This window comes from Lycorma delicatula, chromosome 1 (assembly GCF_047948215.1).
Source record: "Lycorma delicatula isolate Av1 chromosome 1, ASM4794821v1, whole genome shotgun sequence".
Lineage (NCBI taxonomy): Eukaryota > Metazoa > Arthropoda > Insecta > Hemiptera > Fulgoridae > Lycorma > Lycorma delicatula.
Window position 1 is genome coordinate 389,716,566 of NC_134455.1, and position 23,278 is coordinate 389,739,843.

General features: G+C 31.6%; 1 protein-coding gene across 6 annotated transcripts in view; it reads left to right on the top strand.

The window, feature by feature from the left end:
• Positions 1-23,278, top strand: part of LOC142317350 (uncharacterized) — a 119,072-nt gene that overhangs the window by 75,828 nt on the left and 19,966 nt on the right. For 5 of the 6 annotated variants that reach the window (XR_012754713.1, XR_012754712.1, XR_012754711.1 and 2 more), the window contains exons 2-3: positions 2,154-2,378; positions 8,690-8,880. The gene's annotated coding sequence lies outside the window, so the exon portion shown is untranslated. Of the gene's footprint in view, positions 1-2,153; positions 2,379-8,689; positions 8,881-22,646; positions 23,093-23,278 lie in introns of those variants that run through there. The other variant, XM_075353837.1, reaches the window with a different exon arrangement.

Sequence of the window (23,278 nt, forward strand, 5' to 3'; positions counted from 1 at the left end):
CGGTCGGTCGGTTGTTATGAGAGAGGAAGTGCATTTTATAGGGCGGGCTTGTTACAGTGGTGGGGAGCAACAGGGAAATCACGTGGTGACAATGAAGCTTATGAAATACAGCGGTCAGTCTTGGGTTGTTTACACTGTTAGGTTACAAATTAGGTTATCGTTTCTGTGTCTTGTTTAACAGTTATTGTTACTTCTTGTATATTTTAGATAATGATCCTCATTATTGATCGCGGTAAGTTTTTCTTATATTATTTTAGTACAGCTTAAAATAAGTGTTATTATTTTTGTTTGTCTGTTGTAGGTACTTATACGGTTTGGTCCACCCCAAACAAAAGTTTAATTGTTATGACGATGCAAACAATGAAAAATGCTTAACGCGCATTAAATTGAAACTGAAAGACCTGATTAACCAAATTTTATTTGAAAATTACAAACGTCAAACAAAACTTTAATTGTAAGGCTATTCCTCAGAAACGTGTTTTTTAACCGTGTTTCATTTTCTGTTTCTTTGGAAATGTAGATTCAATCCGCTAGTTTTCTGAAAGAATTCATAAAAAATTATTTCTTTGGAAATATTTAATAATTCGAGTTCTTCAGTCGACAATTTCAATCGATCCTCATCGAGAACTTGCTTATTTGATTTTCCTTTTTTCAAAAAAAAGTTACATATTTGTTTTATTAATTTAGTTTCATCCGTTCCATTCAAGTGACCGTAAAATTTGAGTTCTTTTTCTAATTCCATGACTTTTCAAAATTTGTTTAATTTATAAATATCAAATCTTTACATGGAACTAGCAGTTAATGATGTTAAAGAACAATTTAGATTTGGAGTAACAGTACAAGGTGAAAAGATAAAGAAGCTACGATTTGCCGATGATATAGTAATTCTAGCCGAGAGTAAAAAGGATTTAGAAGAAACAATGAACGGCATAGATGAAGTCCTACGCAAGAACTATCGCATGAAAATAAACAAGAACAAAACAAAAGTAATGAAATGTAGTAGAAATAACAAAGATGAACCGCTGAATGTGAAAATAGGAGGAGAAAGATTATGGAGGTAGAAGAATTTTGTTATTTGGGAAGTAAAATTACTAAAGATGGACGAAGCAGGAGCGATATAAAATGCCGAATAGCACAAGCTAAACGAGCCTTCAGTAAGAAATATAATTTGTTAACATCAAAAATTAATTTAAATATCAGGAAAAGATTTTTGAAAATGTATGTTTGGTGTGTCGCTTTATATGGAAGTGAAACTTGGACGATCGGAGTATCTGAGAAGAAAAGATTAGAAGCTTTTGAAATGCGGTGCTATAGGAGAATGTTAAAAATCAGACGGGTGGATAAAGTGACAAATGAAGAGGTATTGCGGCAAATAGATGAAGAAAGAAGCATTTGGAAAAATATAGTTAAAAGAAGAGACAGACTTATAGGCCACATACTAAGGCATCCTGGAATAGTCGCTTTAATATTGGAAGGACAGGTAGAAGAAACAAATTGTGTAGGCAGGCCACGTTTGGAGTATGTAAAACAAATTGTTGGGGATGTAGGATGTAGAGGGTATACTGAAATGAAACGACTAGCACTAGATAGGGAATCTTGGAGAGCTGCATCAAACCAGTCAAATGACTGAAGACAAAAAAAAAAACATGATCGATTAGTAATCCTATCCGTTTTATTTGTAAAAATTATATTAAAATTAAGGTTAACTTGAAATACAGACATAGTTAGTGTATCATTTTTTCTCAGCCGTTTGAAAAAATTTCATTCTTACTAATCTCTGTTAACAATGACTAGACTAATAAAGCTCAGGCGACCGATAAGATTTTAACGTAACATTTGATGTCGATGACTGAATATGAAATGACATTCCAACGGATAAGGTGTTGCGTTGAAGTAAGTGAATCTAAATTATCATTTCTGTACTTTATTTTTTAAAACGTAAATTTTTTTGTTGAATTTAGTAATTTCATACGGTAACTAATAAAATTCATTGAAGAAATGCCTTTTTGTTTTATTTTTGTAGCGGATAGTCGCATCTTCATATTCATAATTAAATATACATAACCTTGAAAATAACTGATTTTATTTACGGAAAGCAATGAAGGAAAAAAAAATTCATTTTTTCTGTAATGTTCTTTCTTATTCCTGTTTAGGTATTACTTCAGAGGGTGATATGTGTGAGTTTAAGCGAAGTGTAGTATTGTACAGTCTCAGTTCGACCGTTCCTGAGATGTGTGGTTAATTCAAACCCAACCACCAAAGAACACCGGTATCCACGATCCGTGGAAAAATAACTGACTACTACGACTTGACCGCTGGAACTGTCGACTTCTAAATCAACTTATTTGGGAAGATGTGTTCACCGCTAGACCAACCCGGTGAGTTTTCTGTAATGTTAGTTTAATTTGAAATTATGTAGTATTACATATGAAGTTGTAATTTACCGATTGCATGCATCACTGTGTTTATCTCAGTATAAGAAAAAAGTTTAATTTTTAAGAAATATATATATATATACATAAAAAAGTGGTACTTTTGAGGTGATCACATTTATTATGAATATAAACATAACCTCACAAATTGGTGAGTTTAAAAGAGTGAAATCCTTGGTTCATATTTTTTTTAAATGCTATAAATCTTTTATATAAAAATGAATACGATGGTAAGAATAAAGATTCAACAGTTTTTTTCTAAAGTATAAGTGACAGAAGTTTAACCGGCTTTTCTTCAAATAACACTAATGCCAGTTTTAAGGAAATAATATTGACTGAAGTGAAGTAATAATATTCTACGATTTAACATAAATAATGCATCATGTTAGGCGGTCTAATTCAAAAACATGAATTTGCATCCATATTTAGACATATTTTCTTTTAATTTAAGTAATATTTTTACGAGTACAATATTTTTGTACTGATGGTTTTTTTTTGTCTTCAGTCATTTGACTGCTTTGATGCAGCTCTCCAAGATTCCCTATCTAGTGCTAGTCGTTTCATTTCAGTATACCCTCTACATCCTACATCCCCAACAATTTGTTTTACATACTCCAAACGTGGCCTGCCTACACAATTTTTCCCTTCTACCTGTCCTTCCAATATTAAAGCGACTATTCCAGGATGCCTTAGTATGTGGCCTATAAGTCTGTCTCTTCTTTTAACTATATTTTTCCAAATGCTTCTTTCTTCATCTATTTGCCGCAATACCTCTTCATTTGTCACTTTATCCACCCGTCTGATTTTTAACATTCTCCTATAGCACCGCATTTCAAAAGCTTCTAATCTTTTCTTCTCAGATACTCCGATCGTCCAAGTTTCACTTCCATATAAAGCGACACTCCAAACATACACTTTCAAAAATCTTTTCCTGACATTTAAATTAATTTTTGATGTAAACAAATTATATTTCTTACTGAAGGCTCGTTTAGCTTGTGCTATTCGGCATTTTATATCGCTCCTGCTTCGTCCATCTTTAGTAATTTTACTTCCCAAATAACAAAATTCTTCTACCTCCATAATCTTTTCTCCTCCTATTTTCACATTCAGCGGTCCATCTTTGTTATTTCTACTACATTTCATTACTTTTGTTTTGTTCTTGTTTATTTTCACGCGATAGTTTTTGCGTAGGACTTCATCTATGCCGTTCATTGTTTCTTCTAAATCCTTTTTACTCTCGGCTAGAATTACTATATCATCAGCAAATCGTAGCATCCTTATCTTTTCACCTTGTACTGTTACTCCGAATCTAAATTGTTCTTTAACATCATTAACTGCTAGTTCCATGTAAAGATTAAAAAGTAACGGCGATAGGGAACATCGCCGTTACTGATGGTATTTGAATTTAAATAAAGTCAAATTTTTAGAATTTTGTTCGTAAATTTAAATATAAAAGAAATCGGTAAATCCTTAATACGTTAATCTGTAACTTACCGATTCTTTTATTTCACAAATCTTTTTTGCATAATTTTTTTTCCCAGGCCCTCAGGAACCGAGGGAAAATAAATGGAGACTTATATTCCAGGAAACAACAAGTAAATGGAGAGAGATTCTGGCTGACCCGTAGTTAAAAATAAAGGAAAAACTTATACAATCTTTAATATATTGTATGTAGAATACCGAATCGATATTCTAATACTGGAAAAAACAATATTCTAATATCGAGTTGGGATTCTAAGTACAAATCTTAAAATGCGAGATCTGCTCCCTGCTAATTAGCTTTGTGAGTGTAGAGCTATTAAGACTTGACTTGTCTTTCGGTCTCTACTCGACTAGAGGAATCCTACACGTGTAAATTATTCTGTTATAAAATGGCAAAAAAAAGCGACTACATTTTTCTGGGACCCAAATTATTGTATTACTATTTTTTTACGGTCGATATACAAGAAATTAAAACGCAGGTTTTGCATATAAAAATTAAAGATTCAGTTGCTACTGATGAAATTCCTTTGTTAATACTTAAGTCATAAACGACAAATTTAATCGATAAATCTTTCATCGGTAGAAGATTTATCAGTAACCTCAAAATCTCTTATTATTTTGTAAAAGAAACTAAAAGTATTTAATTTACAAAATTAAAGATCAATTTTCTGGAAAAAAGGACCGGTAATAGATTTACAAATTCTTGAAATATGTGTATCGATAATGATCAGCGCGGTTGAAATTCTATCGAGTTTCAACTGTTGAAAACTACTGAAATAACTATTTCCCAGCCGAATGTTTTTTAAATAACAGAAAAAATGCGTAGCCTTGATTTTTTTTTGTAGATGAACAATTTTCTCTTTCTTTGGCACAATTTCACACAACCACCGTCGTTTGGTCTCCGACATGTAACGGTGAATCTGTGTTTCATGTAGTGTAATAGAACGTTGAAGAAACCCGGCGGAATTATATTTAAATAAATTTATAATAGCGTGGAGAAGTTTACGGTCAGTTGTTAACAAATGCAGCACCCATAGAGCAGAAAGTTTTTCACACCTAAAATGTTTATAGGTGTAGTTGACAAATCTATCGAAATGTTTGCGATGTCAACAAGCTCATGAGCGTAATTGTAGCGGACACCGTCAAGAGTCGGTGATCATTTAATACAACATTGTAGATTATTTGAAGATTTCGTCAGTCTTAGCAGGTTTTGGATTAACCTTACCAGCTGCCGCTTGCCCGTACAAGACGGCAGTGTCGGGCTCGCACCGACTAAAACCCCTCCCCCTTACTTAACTTAAATTATAATTTACCGAACTTGACCTATAACTAAAATTATATTTTAACGAACTTGACCTAAACACTAGCGGCTTTAAATCTTAACCTAAGGGAGTGAGGTTAGCTTGTAACCTAACCCCCCTAAACTACAGCCCCGCACTGCCGTCAGTGCGGGCCTGACGGCGGCTGGCAGAGCTTTCTCCCCGTACGGAAACCAAAAAAAATAAAATAAAATACAAAAATTATGAAAATCGGATCGCTATTTACAAAATAATTGCTTCCAGAAGCCCGATAGTACGTAGCCTACAGTATCCGTGTTAAAAATAAATCCATCCGTATTATCAAATTATAAATATTAATAAATATATATTATAAATTTAATTTATTACCGACAAATCAATCCGTGTTTGTTTTGGATAAAACATTTCATATCGGGTAAATGTTTTCTTTAAATTTACGTGTAGGGAAACACTCCCCGAGTAATCCTTGTACAGACAGTTCTTGATTAATTAATAATTAGAAATAAAAAATAAAAAAACACAGACGGACAAACATTCATTTTTATATATATGAATTCAATAACGTTTACTTAGCAAATGTTAAATGTTCCGTATGCACGTAAACATCAGAACGTTTCATTTACTAAACGATTTACACGAATCACATTTACCGGGACAAAACAAAATTCTGACAGCCCGTTTTGGTATAATTTTTTTAACTTTTTCAAGTAATCGCAAAACACGGTATTATAGATTAAATAGGGTTTATGTAATCGAAATAAACGGTAACGATTAGCGTTTTTTTAAAGCACTGCAGAGTAATACAGTGTCATTTGACCGAATAAATGAAATCGGTTTAGCATCCGACGAAAATTTATTACTTTAATTATGCGGTCCAAAAATTTTACGTAATGTACAACATAAATGTTACTATTAACGGGAATAATATTTACGTAGCGACGTTTTATTTCTTACTGAGAAACGATCGCGCAAATTTTATCCGTATTTCAAGTTAACGTTAGGATTTGCTTAGTGCGGTCGGTAACTCTATGTAAGAATTGAATTTCCACGTGGAGGTTTACACACGTTTTTTCTATTTTGTGTTGTTTTCGTTCGTCGACTAATGCGTGTCCGATTTGATTAAAACAGAGTCTACAATTTATTTGCGATTTAATTTATACTCAAATTAGCGATTGCGTATATCTAAGCGGGTTTTCAATAAAGATATTTGCTGTATAACTAAATTGCATACGTATAAAGTTTTGAAAAAAGTTGTTTTTTCCAGGTATATTTCTGTAAACAACGTTAGGAAAAATTCATTCTGTTCATCGATAAGGTAAAATTAATAGTTTTTCACGTTTATCTGTTGTAATTTGACGCGGTAACTTTTCTCGTGTAAAATGAAAGAATAATGATTAAAAATTAATCGGGATAAAAACAAGTTAATAAATAAAACATACAAAAAGAAATTACAAAAAAATACATTTGATTACGTAAAAAATTATTTTTTAAAGAAGCTTTTATTTAACTAATATTAATATTAACATTAGTAAAAAAAGGAAACGAATTAGAAAACCGCTTTAAAAGTAAAAAATAAGAATTAAATCAAATTGAGAATTTTAAACGAAAAAATATAATATATTACTGAAAAGTAAAAAATAGATTATATAAAAATCTAATAAATAACCGATAAATAAATTTAATAATTATTAAATTTTAAAATGAAAAGTAATGAAAATATTTGGTTAAATAAAAGCGATTTTTTAATATTTAGATATTTAATTTTGAAATAACCTTGGAAATTCGACGTCTATCGTGCGGTATAAAAACTAAGATTTTCTTAGTAATCGTGTAATTTCCCAGCAGGATTTTCGTTGTCGTAGATTAATTTGAAAGATGAAAGGGTTAAAAAGGAAGGAGGAACGGAAAGAGAAATGACGGAAGGAAAGAAAGATGAACGAAAGGAGAAAATGAAGGAAAGAGAAGAAAAAAAACGTGGGAAACAGTAAGGAAATACAGTATAAATGAAAATGGAAAAAAGGGAGAAGGGTGAAACGGAAAAAATAAAAAGTAAAAACTGGAAAAGGAAATGGAAAGGAGAAAAAAAGGGAAAGAGAAGAAAGAGGAAAGTGAAACAGAAATGAAGGAAGTAAACGGAAACGGGTAGAAAAAGGAGAAAACTGTAGAAAGGAAAGAGGGAAAATGGTGGAAAGAGAAAAGGAATATGGGAAAAAGGAAAGAAAGGGAAAATGGAAAATATAAAAAAACGTGGAAAAAGAAAATGGAAAGCTGAAAGGAGAAGAAAGGAAGGAAGTAAAGGAAAGGAAAAGGAGGAGAAAGTAGTGGAAAGAAAAGAGGGGGAAATGGGAAAAGAGAAAGGGAATATGGTAAAAATAAAAACGGGAAAAGGAAAGAAAGGGAAAATGGAAAAAAGGAAAACAGGGGAAAGCAGAAAGAGAAAAAAGAAAAAGGAAGAGGGAAAGGGAAATGAGGAAAGGAATAAGAAAGGGAGATAAAAAGGAGAAAATTGTGGAAAGGGAAGAGAGGAATGGGGTAAAGAGAAATGGAATGCGGTAAATGAAAATGAGAAAAGGAAAGCGAGGAAAAATTGAAAAGGGGAAAATATGAAACGGGAAAAGGAAACACAAATGGGAAAGAAGAGAAAGAGAAAGGGGAGAAAATGGTGGAAAATGAAGAGGGGTAATAATTGTAATGGGAAAAAGGAAAATGGGAAAGGAGGAAAAAAAAATAAACGGATAATGAGAAAGGGGAAATAGAAGAAAGGGTAAAAGGGAAAGGATAAAATTTGTTAATGTTTTATGAAACTTTAATAAAAAGTGTTCATTTAATCTATATATGTATATATATACTCAAATCTAGCAATAGCGAAGCATTGCCTCGCCGGGTTTGCTAGTCTTATGTGTCACGATGTTTGTACGGGATAAACTCCGTACATACCCTCATGTATGAGATAAAATTTCGTAACTATCTGTAATTTGGTCCAACTTAAAAGATGGATAGTTTTTATCTCAATATTTGTTATTTAAAATTAAATGTTTATTATACGACAATACTGTGTATTTATCGGTTAGTTCTATGAATTCCTAATAGATGGCGGTGTAAGTTAATTCATCGATACAACTCTTTAACATCGTTTGACAACAAGGTTACGTAGACTGTTTATGTTCACGACATAACCGTACTATTTTAATTTTTCGTGAATGATTTTTATAATTATACTGTGTATTGTGTTATAATTGTGCAGTGTATCGTTTGGATATTATTGTAATTTTTAACAGAAAAATAATAATAACAACATAAAACTTTATAGAGAACTTTTTTTGTCTTATTAATCTTCATATCGCCTGTAAACGGTGTATTTCTTGCTTGCTTTTTATTTTATTTTGATTTTTTAATCTGTTAATCGTTAATTCGTTCGTTAATTTTGATCTAATTTATTTATTTAAATAATAAATATCAATTTTTTTTCAATTTCAGTATGATGCCGCGGAAAAAATCTAACCTTAACAATGCGTGTAGCAAAGATGCACGACGCGCATGCGTGTTAAGAGAGCCCGTGGATCGGAAGAACAAATTGCGGCAAGAAACGCGGCTCAAAGAATCAGAACAGCAGAAATTCGTAGACAAGAATCTCGAGAACAGATGATGAACGTAAAAACGATCATAAGGTAATAACAGTTTACATTAAAATGCGTGTATTTTTGTGTGTTTGTTCCGTGTATGTACGTTTGTATTATATACTTTTCTTTTTTGATAAAAAAAGGCGTGATAATAATCTTAGTTGAAGTATTTTACCTTTAGCAGGTCACTCGCTCTTTAATTCCGCAATCATCAAATGGGTTAAATGTTTAAAGCTACTTAACATTATTATTGTTGTAATAAACACATTTACGCGCACATTCGCGTGATTATATTAAAATTACGTATCAAATTATGAGATAATTTTATTTCCTGCCGTTTATTTTTTTCATTTATATTATTAAAGCTCATTTTTTAAACGTCTTTAAAACAGTTTTTCGATTTAATTTAAAAAATGTAATAGTTTAAAAATTAAATGTCGTTCAGAATATTACGTAATAACTTTTTTTTAATATCCAGATCGGTTAAATTAAACAAACTTCATATCTTTTTAATAAAACCTATTTAAAAAAAATAATAAACATTGAAAAATAATGTTTTTCAAATATTATTTTTATTTATTTTATTTTTTTATAATAAAAGTAGACAAATAATTTAATAAACGGTGGGAACTCGGTCCAAAATTTTGGGAATTTAGAGAAGATATTTTAAAAGGTGATCGCTTATTAGCTACTTTTTACCTCCCGGCGAATATATCTAGAACTAATGGAGAGAGTACGGTAATCGTGTCAAAAATGGGGTATCGTATTTTTTGCAAATCTTTACGTTTTAGGGTCCAACTAGTTCATCGACCCAAAAACAGTATTTATGTTATTTACGCTTTTGGCCTTATATCTCTGTATTGACGGAACCGAATTTCTTCAAATTTGGCTCAAATATTTCCAATATGGGGGAGTTAATTACAGTTTTTTTTCTAAATTCGTTCAAGTTGCGGGGGATATCATGAAAAAAATAATTTTGATTTTCTTCATAGGAATTTTAAAAAAAACTTTACTTTAGAAAATTTGTTACCTACTTTGCATTTATAAATAACCAAAAAGAATTTTTCAAAAAAAATCAACCCTCACCGCTTAAAATTGAAATATATGTTAATGTAATACTAGAAACTTGGGTCTTCATAAGAATAAAAAAAAAAGCTAACACTTGTGGGTTGTTTCAGATGTGCAGCTTACATCAACATACATGAACAACTTAATTTAAAATACTTATCATTTTATTTAAATGTAATATTTTTTTCGTTTATTTAATTCAACGATATAATAATTAAAATGGGCACGCATACCGTATTTAATTCGCGGTTGTGACGGTCGACAGTAACTAAACTAATGTAATTTCACAACTTACATTGAACAAATTTCGCTTTTATGTTCGGCATACTGATGTAATCGCTTGGCTTAACGCACCAGATACCTAGTAAACCGTACATAATATTTCCGGTTTATTTACATAAATGTAACAAAATATGATATAAAAACTTAACATTACTGCCCGTCAAAATCGGCAGATTTTGAATATGAACTATTGATATTGAATATAAACATAAATAATTAAAATATAAAGAATGTAATGTAATACAAATATGATACAATTTTGAACAAAATATAACTTTGTCAAATAATACAAATATTAGGTAGTATCATAGTTAAGATATACATAACTAATAAGTATAGCAAAATGAATACATATAAAAAGAACATTGAATAAAAACTTAACATTTTAATTAATTACCAGATAGTTTATTTAATTAATTATCAGATAATGATAATTAATTAATTATCATTTTAATTTTAATTATCAGCAGATATAATTTATGTATTGGTCTACGAAATACACCATTTGATGTACAAATGTCAACAACTCTTAACTAAATTAGCAGAACCCGTGAAAGCATGAGTAACAATTCCAGATTTCCAAAATAATGGAGAAGTATTGTCATCACAAATTAAAATTAAATCACCCTCACAAAGATTTCTATTAGGAAAACGCCATTTATTGCGTTGTTGCAGTTGATGCAAATAATCTTTAGACCATCTTATTGAAAATATTTTAAAAATTGGTTTCATTGAAAAGGAATCTGCAGATAATTTAGATCATTTTATTAATCAAATTAATTCTTGTATAAGTTAATTGGAGGCAATGAATTTACCTGTAAATCCTTATGAGCTCATTGTTATGCGATTACTAGCATCAAAATTAGACAAAAATACTTGCAAAAATTGGAAGAAAAGACTGTCTAATGAAAACTTTCCTAATTTCAAAAACTTTGTTGAGTTTCTTAATAATAGAAGACAAATACTTGAAAATGTTGCAGCTAAACTTGAGTATAATTCGCAATCAAATAACACTCGCTCTTTTAATAAACCCTTTAAAGGTCAAGGGAAATATAACAATACAAATAAAATTTACAGAAGAAATTTAGTTAGTTACCATGCAAATTCAAAAATTATTCAATGTACTATGTGTAAATCCAATCATTATTTATATACATGTAAAAAATTTCTTGATTTAACAGTAGATGAACGCAAGGAATTTCTAGTCCAGAATAAGTGTTGCTTTAATTGTTTTCGAACAGGTCACTCTGTAAATAATTGTATGAATAAGCATGTATGTAAAACATGTTACAAAAAGCATCATTCCTTAATCCATACAGAGGAAATTCATAAATCTAGCTCTAAGCCTGAAAATAATACTTTTCGTGCATTAAAATTACAAACAAACAAAAATGTTTTATTGTCTACTGCTGTGTGCAATACTGTGAACAAACATGGAAATTATCAGACATGTAGAGTGTTGCTTGATTCAGGCAGTCAAGCCAATTTCTGCACAATGGAATTTGCTCGTAATCTTGGGCTAACATTATCAAAAAATAATCTTCCAATTTCTGGAATTAATAACTCATTATGTCAATCAAATTACACTGTCACAGTTAAACTATACTCTTGCCATGAAAACTTTACATTAGACATTGTTTGTGCTGTATTATCGACCCTAACTGACAATCTTCCTGCTGAATTATTTTATTCATCTCATCTTAATTTATCTGTAAACTTAATTCTTGCGGACCCAAACTTTAACATTTCTTCAAATATTGATGTCCTTTTAGGTGCACAGTACTTCCTAAACCTTATTCTGCCGAATAAATTTGTACGTAACCAGCATTTTTCCTTGATACAAGAAACAAGACTAGGATATATATTAGCTGGAAACCTTCCTTTAAATGTTACACGTAACAATTCCGTTTCTTCCTTTTTTATTCGTAATGACAATAAACTTCTTTCATCACAGATAGAAAAATTCTAGGAGGTAGAAGAACCTATTTTAGTCAAACAAACCTCTTATGATAACTCAATATGTGAAAGGAATTTCATAGAAAATGCAATTAGAAATAAGAATGGTAGATTTATAGTTACGTTACCTCGTAAATCAGGTAACATCAAACTTGGTGATTCTCTTAATAACGCCAAAAATAGAATTTTGTCTTTAGAATGTAAGCTTATTCAAGACCCTAGTTTTAAGAAGGGATACTCTAATTTTATTAATGAATATATATAGAGACCTAGGTCATATGTCTGAACTTAATTCAAAGGATTTATTGATACCTGACTCAGAAGTTTTTTATCTACCTCATCATGCTGTTTTCAAGGAAACAAGCTTAACAACCAAACTAAGAGTTGTGTTTGACGGCTCTCTAAATGATACACTAATCATAGGACCTAAGGTCCAACAAGACTTATTTTCAATAATTTTAAGATTTAGAGTCCATAATTATGTTATCACATCTGATATCACAAAAATGTACAGACAGATTCTAGTTACTCAGGACAGTAATTTGCAAAGAATACTGTGGCGTGAAAACCCTGAACAAGACTTAAAGCATTATGCCTTAAGAACAGTTACTTAATTTACAACTAGTGCCTCATTTTTAGCTACTAGTTGTTTAGTTCAAATTGCCAATGACAATAACGATCAATTTCCTAATGCCTGCAGAGCCATATTAAATGATTTTTATGTTGATGACCTTATTACAGGAGCTGATAGTGCACATGAAATTAAGCAGTTAAAAACTGACTTAATAACTTATTAAAACAGTATGGCTTTCCCCTTCATAAGTGGTTCTCCAACTGTCAAAATATTGTTTTCTCCATAGATATATATCATCTATGATATATTATCATATATCATCTAAGATATATATCATCCCTTAAAGATGACTGTAAGTAGTATAATTTTTGAATGTCGGAAAGGTCATTTCTAGAATGAATTAAATCATTAAGTCTATTAAAGTAATGCTGCCATTCAAGTAAATTTCCACTAAAACATGGCAATTTAATTGGCTGTAAAAACTGCATTTGATTATTAATAATTGGTTTCATATCGGTAGGATCTGATTTATCAGGAGGTTTTGTAGACATTTTATCTAACAAAGATTTTAATTTACATTCTATGTTACATAGATTATCTTCAGTTTGTATTCTGTCAGTATCCTCATCAATAGCTTCCAACTGAGACTGAATGCTATCATATTTAACTTGTAATTCTAACAAATTTCTTAATTTTATTTGTAAAGAACATATTTCATTTTTTGTGGGGTTAAAATTATCAGCAAAGGTTCAGCAAAGCATTTGTGTGATTGATGCCTTAATTATACCAAGTTTTTTAAAAGTTCCTTGCTATTAGTCTGCAAAGTCTTACTGTTGAGTGCCTCCTGGTCAGTCATTTTTAATTTAATTATATTAACGTAAATATTAATAATAAGAAATTAGACAATAATAAGAAAAGTAAAATTAATAAGATGAACAATGGGTTATGCATATGATGAATGTTGATTCTCGTAGCTCCTTGTAGATTGTCGTATACTCGGCAAACTAAGATAACACATGAAAATACTATCCAGTTCAATTTGGAAATTTCCGACACATCGATTCCACTATTGCTTACACTTTTATAGTTAAATTTCACTGCGTATAATGTTTGTACGCATTACAGTTTTTGGAGTAGCTTGAATAACTATACGAATGAATGTCTATACAAATTAAGTCCATTTTGAAACTTACAATTTAAAATTAAATACGTCGTATTGAATATGTTGCTGAAGTTCAATATCCGGATTGGAGGACCAATAAATATGTTGATTATTTGAAGTTTGAATGATTATAGACGAATATGTATTAGGTTTATGCATTATTTATTGATTGAATTACATTTTGTAAAGAAACATTTTTGATTAAATTCTGGTAATCTTATTTGTCGTAATTGCATTTTAGTTTAACACATTATACATATTTAACACATTATTATACATATTGAGTAGTATTAATGTAATAAATTGAATAGATAAATACATTGTATGTAACCGTACTATTACATATCATCATGTCTTTTGTGTCTACAATTGAGTCAGCTGAGCGGCGAGAAAAAGAATTACGACAATTAAAACTGCCATTACAATATTTTTAAATAAAAACAAAATATGACATTAAAACTTAACATAAACTATTTTATATTAGATAAAATATTAGTCAAATATAACATTCTGAAAACTTAAAACATTACTTTGAAAAGTTCAAATAAAGTAAGAGGTAGTTTAATGTAATAATTTAGATAACTTTAAAGAGAAATGCTCCTTGCCTTTGCTGCTGCAAATTTATTGTTTACATCCTCAAAATTTATGCTATCAGTAACCTCCTGCTTCACATTCCTGCAAAGCCAAGGCTGAAATCTTTCCTATCCCGCAGATGATCTCAGGTAGAACAGGATAAGTTTTAACTTATGAAAAGACCTTCCACGACTACACTGGATGTTGTAACTGTCAGTAAAATCTGTCAGTAAAATACCACACAATGTAGCGAAGCAGGTCCTCCGGTGTCAAAAGCTTAACATCAGCCTTGTCTTGAATAGCATTTGCCGGTCCGTTATTTCACTGAACATCTACAAGTCTATATCATAAAAGCTTCTCGTGAAATGCATCTCTGTTTTAAGCTATTTTCATTAGTCAGGTACATCGGTTAATTTATATCTAAAAGAAAAATAAAACTGATTTCAGTTGATTTTAACATACAAATTGATGAACATTACATTTCAGAATGAAACTGGAAGTGCATTTAAGAGGGGAAAACATTTCTATTCGTAATTATGCAACATCAATTTAGCATCCCTCAGATACTGCATCCAGGAACGGATGTCCTCTCCTCTGGTACTCCCCTTGCTACACCACTGTGCAGTACCAGGATATTGCCTTACCTGTTTACAATATTAGGTGTCTGGGCATAGAATAAGACAAACCATTTATGACTACCGAATGGGGTCTAAGTAATAAGTTCTGTTGAACCAACGTTACATTTGCCACACCAAATTTACAACTTGTTTTCTATCTTATAGATACAGTCATAGAAATAATAAAAGCAGGTCATCCCCAAATCAATAATAGTATATATTTAATACAATATTAAAATCTTTTGTAAGATCTATAAAGCCAAATATAATTAGTTTATTCGGAAAATGTAACTTTTTATTATTTTTTTCTACAATTGAAACTGTTGTCTGAAATGGAACGAAAGCAATAGGCTGACCAGTTTAAAGTAATAGTTTGGGTATTTATAGATTTAACTAGAGTTGAGTTTTATTCCTGGCAAAGATTAAGAATCTTTTTACTCTCATCTTATCTATCTTGTTAAAATACGTGTGTAACATATCTCCAAGGTCAATAAACTAAAATCAAAAATAATAACGTACTTATTATTATCTTTATTTTGTAATTATTTGGTACTCTTGATAATATATAGTCCAGATATATATAGTGACAATGGTTCTGATTATGTTTCTCCAAAAACCAGTCTATATAAAAATCATATGTGGAAATAACCATCCTTGCAAACTACTTCAAACAGTACAGGTTTCACCATTGTGCCGAGAAAAAATGTTTTAGAAATGCTCTTAAAGTAGGAAATTGGTTTAAAGGACAATTCTTATCGATGGTTTGTTTCCTATGCAGCTGAAGAAAAGAAACGGTTAATCTAGAATGGGAAACCACCATCAGCTTTGACAACATTTAAGAACCGAATCGATGCACCGTCATGAAAATTTATTTCTACGCTGGAACGAGTAATTATGTTAAAACTATGGGGTATAGATAAATTTATTAAGGTTGATGAAACCATGCATGAAAAAATGCAAAAACAAAACTATGGTGATTTTCTTGCTCAAGTAAATTTTCGGAGATATCTGTCAGAGATTAAATAAAGCATTCATTAGAGACTGAAACATTAAGAGGGTATTAAAGTGATTTATCAAACCGTGCTTCATAAAATTAATTCAAAATACTGGCATGCTTGCAAACTGTAGGCAACCAGTTACAATCAACAAAGGCCGGATTAAATAGATGGTACCCACAGTCAAATAAAATACAAATGTGGGAACCACGCTTGTAGTTCCAAACCAGTCATTTGACTGGTTTGATGCAGCTCTCCAAGATTCCCTATCTAGTGCTAGTCGTTTCGTTTCGGTATACCCCTACATCCTACATTTGTTTTACATATTAAACATCAAAACAATTTGTTTTACATATTCCAAACGTTGCCTGCCTGCACAACTTTTTCCTTCTACCTGTCCTTCCAATATTAAAGCGACTATTCCATATTTAGTCCATATTTGTCCATATTTAGTAATTCTACTTCCCAAATAGCAAAATTCTTCTACCTCCATAATCTTTACTCTTCCTATTTTCACATTCAGTTTAGATTTCCATCTTCATTATTTCTGTTACATTTCATAACTTTCATTTTGTTCTTGTTTATTTTCACGCGGTAGTTCTTGCGTAGGACTTCATCCGTGCCATTCATTGCTTCTTCTAAATCCTTTTTACTCTCGGCTAGAATTACTATATCATCAGCAAATTGTAGCATCTTTATCTTTTCACCTTGTACTGTTACTCTGGATCTAAATTGTTCTTTAACATCATTAACCGCTAGTTCTATGTAAAGATTAAAAAGTAATGGGGATAGGGAACATCCTTGTCAGACTCCCTTACTTATTATAGCTTCTTTCTTATGTATGTCAATTATTACTGTTGCTGTTTAGTTGCTGTAAATATTAGCAATCATTCTTCTATCTCTGTATTTGAACCCTCATTTTCTTAAAATGCTGAACATTTTATTCCAGTCTACGTTATCTAACCCCTATTCTAGGCCTATAAATTAAAAGTATGTCGGTTTGTTTTTCTTTAATCTTCCTTCTACTATTAATCTGAGTGCTAAAATTGCTTCCTTATACTTTTCCTGAAACCAAATCGGTCTTCTCCTAACACTTTTACACTCCCCTCTCAATAGTGTACAGAATTCTAGTTAAAATTTTTGATGCATGGCTAGTTAATCTAATTGTTATGTATTCTTCACATTTATCTTATCCTGTTTTCTTTGATATCATGAATATTACACTCTTTTTGAAGTCTGACGGAACTTCCCCTTTATCATAAATATTACACAGTTTGTATAATCTATCAATCGCTTCCTCACCTGCACTGCGCAGTAATTCTACAGGTATTCCGTCTACTCCAGGAGCCTTTCTGCCATTCAAATCTTTTAATGCTCTTTTAAATTCAGAACTCAGTATTGTTTTTCACTCACCTTTCATCCTCTTCGACTTTCTCTTCTTCCTTTATAACACCATTTCCTCCGTATAACTCTTCAATATATTCCACCCACCTATCGCCTTTTGTATTATAAATCTGTGTAACATCTTTCTTTAAGACATTATTAGATTTTAATTTATGTACCCCAAAATTTTCCTTAAACTTCCTGTATGCTCCTTCTATTTTACCACTGTTCATTTCTCTTTCCACTTCTGAAACCTTTTCTTTAATCCACTCTTCTTTCGCTAGTTTGCACTTAATCTTCGATAGTTCCTTTTATTTTCTACATTCATCTATCAGCTGCAATATATCATCTGAAATCCAAGATTTTCTACCGGTTCTCTTTGTTACGGCTAAGTTCGCTTCTGCTGATTTACGAATTTCCCTTTTAACATTCTCCCATTTTTCTTTTACATTTTCTACTCTACCTTTTTTATTCAGACCTCTTGCGATGTCCTCCTCAAAAATCTTCTTTACCTCCTCTTCATCAAGCTTCTCTAAATTCCACCGATTCATCTGACACCTTTTCTTCAGATTTTTAAACCCAAATCTACATTTCATTTTCACTAAATTATGGTCGCTGTCAATATCTGCTCCAGGGTAAGTTTTACAGTCGACGAGTTGATTTCTAAATCTTTGCTTAATCATGATATAATCTATCTGATACCTTGCAGTTTCGCCTGGCTTTTTCCACGTGTATATTCTTCTATTATAATTTTTAAACCGGGTGTTGGCAATTACTAAATTATACTTCGTGCAAAACTCTATAAGTCGGTCCCCTCTTTCATTCCTTTTATTCAGTCAATATTCACCCGCCATATTTCGTTCCTTGTCTTTTCCAATGCTTGCATTCCAATCTCCAACTGTTATTAAATTTTCATCTTCTTTTATATGTTTAAACCACACATAAACTAATAAAAATTGATGTATTCTTACATCACCTTGATAGCTGAGTTCAGACAGAGCGGTAAGTGAAAACCCAATAATGCTTATCCATTTGAGAAATTCGCCCGATTGCCAACACAGTAATTAAGTAAACATATTTTTTAATGATATTAAAAATTTGAATAATAAGATGACAAAAATGGCCTTATGATTGTACAACTGATAAGAAACCGCAGCATTATTTTTATTTTGAAGGCCGGTCTATAAAAATCTCTAGTTCATCACCTTTCTTTACTAAAAATAAGAAAAAGTTGACAATATATGATTTAAGCACAGGCTAATTTAGTTTTTACATCACTGCCCAAAAAAGAGTGTAATATATTTAGGGTGTATGTATGTATGTATGTTCCATCATAACAGCTCAACGGTGAACTGATTTAGATAGATGACTGGAGGCTAAACAAAAAAAGACACTAGATATATGCCCCCTCCCCGTTGGAATCCCTGCATTACCCGTAGTGTCATAGACTGTATAGTAAACATAAAATTTGGTACATCTTACAAGATTGCCTAAAAAGGATTGTAATTTATGTCGGTATTTATGCTGTTTCTATGATAGCAGCTCAATGGCTTAACCGATTTAGACCATATGGCCCTGCTTTGGAATCGTTACATTACTGGAAGTATCATAGGCTATATATATATATATATACACATTTGTTTAAATAAATCAAAAAAATTAAATTTATTTTTTATTATGAACTGGTATTAAAGATAAACACACACCCACAGAGAGAGAGAGAGAGAATGAGTGAGGGAGACACACACATACGCGCGCGCACCACCAAATAGATGGCTACTTTAGCAATATAGAATTGGGCATCTAGCATTACTTCCAGAGCCATGAGCGTGGGATAATGATCTGTCAAACCAGTACTCAGATGCTGTATTTATGGATAATGCTAATTTTTCTATTTTTGATTCTCATTAGAGGGGACCAAAAGCATCAATATTAATGCGTTTCACAACAGACTTGTCCCTCTGCAGACGTCTTTTGATCGTCTTATAAGTACAGAACACAAGACATCTGCAATTTTTCATCAGTACAGTGTCTGCTTTGTTGGTGACTGCAAATCGTGCTGTTTCTACTGCTCATGAAGCGCAAGCGCAAGTTGTTCCAAATTTTCTTCTTTTTATTTTGAACTATTTAAAACGTTATTTTATAATGTAATAATTTTTTTTTCTTTTGGAAATTGTATTAAACAAAATAAAAAACAATTTCAGCATTTACACCGAAGCTAATTTTCATGTTAGCATCATCGGTCCATTAGTGGTGGGCAAAATCGGATGATTTTAATAATCGAGATATTGGTAATATAATATTATAAATAATCGAATGAGTCATTCGAAATATGAATATTACTAATATTTTTTCACGAGTACAAACATTGAATAATATTATTAGTTGACGAGTACACTTTAATACAGAGTGATTTTTCAGTCCTGTTACCCGATTGTTAATGTCTGGTCATTTTTTTCTAAGAAAGGGAAATTTTATTTTGCGACACGAAGTCGGTAGCGCAACTCTCGACCGGTATAGATGCGGCAGTGCGAGTCGATTCTCCTTGAGCTGTGTAAGCTTTTCTGCCGTTTCCGGTCGTGTTACGAACAGAATATCTTTTACCGTAGAACAACGAGTTTTGATTCTTGAACGATATTTTGCTACGAAATCGTACGCGAGTGTAAAAGAATCGTTTCAAATTAAATTTGTCGGTGTTCCTCCGCCAGAAGAAACGTCAATTTCTAGGCCAGCAAAACGATTTCGAGAGACACGTAGTGAGTGTTGCGACAGAAAACGTAGCGGTCGACCGACTCGCTTGACAGATTACGTTTTAGAGAATGTGAAAACAAGATCGCTCAATTCTACACGGAAAAGGTTACGAAAACTTTCCGCGCGAGTCGGTTTGTCGTATTCGAGTGTTCATAAAGCCGCTAAAAAATTTAAGTCGTATCCGTATCGCATACTATGAGTCCAAGAGGTTCAGTCTCCAGATTTAAACAAGCGATTGCAATATAGCCGTCGGCTTAGGTCTCTCGTAAACGATAACGGAATCGAATTTTTAAACGCAGTAATCTTTAGCGATGAAGATCCATCTCGACGGTTATGTGAACAGTCAAAACTGTCAAATTTGGGCGGTTGAAAATCCTAACGCTTTACAAGACAAATCTTTGCATCCTGAAAAAATTGGTGCTTGGTGTGCGATACGTCGCCATCGTATAGTCGGACCCGTATTCTTCGAACAGACAGTAAACGGTGAAGTATACAGGAATATTGTGCGCCGATTTGTGTCCGTCCTGGAACCTCAAGAACGGTATTGCCGGTTTCAGCAAGACGGCGCTATGTGCCACACGTCTCGAGAAACCGTGGATTTTCTGCAACGGTTCTTTGATGATGGAATAATAAGCAAGGGCTTACGGCCTCCAAGGTTCCCAGACCTCGCATCTCCTGACTGCTTTTTGTGGGGCTATATTAAGTCCGAGGCCTTCAAAAACAATCTTCACACTATTGATGAACTTTTACAGACTTAATCACGAATATTTCCGATGCGACTCTTAAAATGTTTTCTGCTAATATGCTGAAAAGATTTCGTGCGTGTGATTTCGTGCCCGCAAGGGGTGGGGCATTTTGAGCATATTCTTTAACGATTATGTAACAGCTTTTTATTAAATCTCTTTTGTAAGTAACAAATTAATTTTTTTATTCCACCTAAATTTCCCTTTCTTAAATGAAATTTAACAGTTAAATGAAAATTAGGTAATAATAATAATAACGAAAGAGGAAATACTTCTGAAATTTGTATTTCGTCGATTAATCAACCTCACCGATGCACAGTACCAGTAATAGTAGATCCTGTTCTACATAATTACCCGAAACATTAGGTAGTAAAATTTCACTTAATAAAGTAAATATAGCTCCGCCTAAAAAACAACTACGTTTAGCCATTTGAAAAGTAATACTTTTGTTGATCCAAGATTTAAAAAACCGCATTTGACGTAGAAGAAACTGTAAAGCATATCCAAAAATGGATAACTGATAATGTTACAAATTTAATTAATTCCAGGCAAATGGACGTTGATACTCTGCCGTTAAATGAAACCTTAGAACCTCAGACACAACAAATTCGTCCAAACAACCGAAATATTTCAAATACGACAATATTTGGAAATGCCATATCTAATCAGACTGCATAAAAATTCATTATCCGAATTATACGAGATAAATTTAAGGTACTCCTGCATACCTGCAACATCAGTTCCCTCAGAAAGAGTGTTTTTTAAGGCTGGACAGCTAACCAATTTGCGTAGGAATAGACTTTCTCCAAAAAACGTGGACAAAATATATTTTTTAAATGGCTATTTTAATGCGGAATTTTAAACCGATTTATCTTTTATAACTTGTTTTACCTGATATTAAGTTTAATAACTTTTAAATTTACGAACAAAAATTAAAATCGTAATTCAGTTTGTGTTTTTGCGAATAAAATTAAATAGAGCGTAAGCTAATGTTTAAAAAAATATATAAATGACATTTGAAAGCGAAGGAGAACATTTATTTTGTTTAATTTTTATTTTACTTGCTCGTCTATATTATCATATTTTCTGACAGAACTTAATTAATAATTATTTTTGTAGTTAAGAATTTTGCAGTGCTGCATCTAATTCTTCTCTTTTAATTAAAAAAAAATTATGTAATTCTGCCATCTTATTTAATTAAATGATATCTTTTGTGTAATTAATAAAAGTGAAAGCGGAATGATAACGGTGTGGGGATCTGTTAATTCCTAAGACAAGGAAATGATAACGTACAGTTTCGGTGAGTTTGAGTTTAATTTATTTTGTTTTTTTCAAACTGATAGGAGCGGTGGTAGCATAGTGAACAAAGTAGCGAGAAATCACGTCTGAAAATAAATAACTCGTTGCTGAAATTAGTAATCGTGTGTAAAGGAAAATGAAAAGTAGTCGTCGAGATTCTCTCATCATTCGTATTTCATTTAGTAGTAGCATTCTGCCTATTCATCTTCCAAATCCGAGCGTGTGACGAATTAAAAATAGAAGTAAAATTTACTATTCGCCTACCTTAGTAATTAGTGCATTCCAAACGAGAACGTTATTCCAATGATGCAGTTAGTAATTCGGGATATCTCGATATATTTCATTAATCGAATTGTTACTACTTTTTCATTCGAGAGATCCCATCGCTATTGTCCGTTACAATCATGCGTATGCGAGTTGTGCTGGTTGAATTAAAACTGTAGAAAGTTAATGTTAGTTGATCGTTGATATTCATTACGTGTTAATTACTGTTAAATATGACTTTTCTTACTTTTATCTGGAGTTTATATTTTTCTGTTCTTCAGAAATGCAGTTTTAAAGAGAAAATTGTAATTCGTTCATTTTGTGTATGCATATTTATAGTTGTTTGTTAATAATTCATAAACAATAGTTTTGTTTTCGCAGACAGTTATTTAATAATTTTTACGTTATATAATCCTGCGTTTTCTTCAACGTTGTGAACGTCATCGAAAACATACACGGAAAATTATAGTCAGAGTTGAGAAAAGGTTTTATCCATGTTATTTTAAAAATTTATACTTAGGCTGGAACAGCTAGATGAAACATGGTTATACCTTACGTTATTGAACTGTTTGGAAAGGACTGTGATTCTTACGGTATGATTTTTTTTGTAATTGCACATTTACTTAACAGTGACAGTAATTTTTCGTTTCGTTTGTGCACAATGTTATTTGTTTTTCTTTATTATTGTATATCATTACAAAGTAGTCAATCTCTCGAGATAATTTTAACGATAAATAAAAAAAAAATTCTTAACATAATGCTTGTAGCTTATAACTGTT